The sequence below is a fragment of the Erinaceus europaeus genome, chromosome 17, assembly GCF_950295315.1.
Source record: "Erinaceus europaeus chromosome 17, mEriEur2.1, whole genome shotgun sequence".
NCBI lineage: Eukaryota > Metazoa > Chordata > Mammalia > Eulipotyphla > Erinaceidae > Erinaceus > Erinaceus europaeus.
In genome coordinates this window covers 12,551,056-12,553,495 of record NC_080178.1, presented here as the reverse complement: position 1 = coordinate 12,553,495, position 2,440 = coordinate 12,551,056, and the positions used below count along the sequence as shown (strand labels likewise).

The 2,440-nt window shown below is 44.8% G+C and overlaps 1 protein-coding gene across 1 annotated transcript in view; it reads right to left on the bottom strand.

Annotated features, from left to right (window-relative positions):
* The window catches only part of LOC103116472 (organic anion transporter 7-like), a 272,851-nt gene that overhangs the window by 42,435 nt on the left and 227,976 nt on the right, over nucleotides 1-2,440 (bottom strand). The window lies entirely within an intron of this gene.

Here is a 2,440-nt window from a genome sequence, read left to right as displayed (position 1 = left end):
ACATACCTAGAGAAAAATCCAGAATGGTTTTGCAGATGTTCTGAAAATGTTGTGTTCAGCAGACCGGACTTCTAGGAATCACATATATTATATCAACCATCTCAAATATAGATGGCCCAGAACTCACAGTCAGTGTGTCAAACCCCAGTCAGTCTGCAGGCCCCGTTTCTTCACAGTGTTGCAACAGCAGAACAGAGGCAGTGGAGACAGAGTCCATGCAACAGAAGGTCCGGTGGCTGGGGGGACTGCAGCTGGTCTTGGGAAGTCCTTAATGATATCAACCACCTGCTCAACAGAGAGTCCCGTCCCCTCCGGAGTTCTTATTTCTGTTGTCATTTTAGAGGTTTCCCCAGAACCAGGATCAAGAAGCCAGAAAATAAAGTCTCTGTGGAATGTGAGATTAGAGGTGTCCAGTGACTTTAATATGTCATGCGTGTGAGGAAAAGTATGTGTGTAGTGTGAGTACAGACATAGGTGCCTACCTGCATGTTATAATGTTATAGTTGTATATGGATCTATATTTGTAAGCAAAGCCATAATGCATCTTGCATAAATACATAGAAAAATACACCACGACAATTCCGACAAACCCGTATACACAGACACCTGCTGGTGTCTACCTGCTGGTGTCTATGTGTATAATATGTGTCTCCGCTGTGTTGTGGTTCTGCGGAAACGTGAGTTGTGTTTCAGTGTCTTGTGTATGTGCATTTCTGTTTGCGTTACTTGCATGCCTGTGTCTCTGTGCTGTGTGCAGGTGCACATACTGAAGACGCATTTATTCCCTGCAGGGATATTGTGCAGGGACACCCAAGGGTGTTCCCAGGACAGCTGGATGTGAACCCCCACCCCTGAGGCAGGACCCTCGACCCACATCAGCAAAGTGAAGCAGGTGGCACTAAAGTTCCTCAGTTCTTCCCAGGTAAGTCTCAGGGGTCTCAACATGCCCAGGTGTCTGTGGCCACACTAGGACCCTGCTCCAGAGAGGCTTTGTGTAAGGAGGATGCTCAAGGTCCCATGGTGACAAGACTCCTCTCACTCAGTGCTCCTCTACCTCAGCCAGGGAGCAAGACAGCCAGAAATTTAGCCTGGATTACAATGGGTCTTAATTCTGAAACTACAGGTTTGCTTAACAAATGGTCCAGGAACTGGAGAGTTACGACTGCTGGTGCAGATTAACTGTGAACCTGGACACTGCCAGTCTGTAACAGCTGGAGTTCCGTTAGCACACAATATGGGATGATCTCACTCAGAAGTTGGAAAACAAGATCAGAAAAGGAAACACAAGTAGAACCCAAATTGGAGTTGGTGTGTTGCACCAAAGTAAAAGACTCTGGGAGAGGGAGGGAGGAAGACTACAGGTTCTGGAAAGGATGAAAGAGGACCTAGTGGGGGTTTTATTGTTATGTGGAAAACTGAGAAATGTTATGCATGTACAAACTATTATATTCACTGTCAAATATGAAACAGTAATCCTCAAATAAAGGAGAAACATCTTAAAAATTAAAATAAAATAAAATGTAAGAAAAAGAAATTCAACGTTAACTTCTTGTAGGAACTGGTTACATAACAGTGGCTACAAAGGCTTTTGCATCAGGGATTGAACATAAAGGCATCCCAGGTTAGCTGGATCCACTGACCCAATAGCTGGAGAGAAAGTGTGGATATGAGGAGACAGAGCAAGGACATAGTAGGCCCAGAGAGATGAGGCAAGACCCATGACACTGAGCTGACACCAAGTTTGTGTCCTCAGCTCTCATTTCAACAGCACATGTTCCTACAGATAAGCTGCTGCCCTTCCCCTCAACCCACACCCCTGAGCAGGACTCAGAGCAGGAGCTGGAGCAGCTGAGGCCCAGGGACCTCCCCAAACAGCAGGGGACCACAGGCAGGAACAGCACTGGTCTGACCAGCACCAGGCTGCCTCAGATGAACTCAGACCATGGGATTCTCTGTTCCTTGCTTCCTTTCATTTCTCATAAAGCCACTTATACTCAGGAAGCAGACACTGAAGGGGAATTCCTGAGGAGGGAGATTTTGGCATAGTGTGTGGACAGAGCCCACAAATAAAATCAGGCTTGTACAGACCATGTGAAGAAGCAAATAGAGAAATGTCACATGATCATGTCTTTAGAAAACAGCTTCACCCTTTGTCACCAGGAATCTTGTTTTTATTTATACTGCTACTGAAAGGGAAGCAAATCTAGATAACACCAGAGGAAGCCAGGATTACAGCTTCAGCTACTAATACTAGGGGGAAAATATTCCTTTTTTGAATAGAGCTACCATTAAAACAAAATGAATGAAACTGGAGATAATTTTAACAAATGAAATGAGTGAAAGATGAAGGGCAACTTCTGGATGGTTTCACTCAGATGTCACAAATAGAAAGCTAAAGTAAGTGAACTCCAGAAAAAAAATGTTCACCAAACTGTTTCTT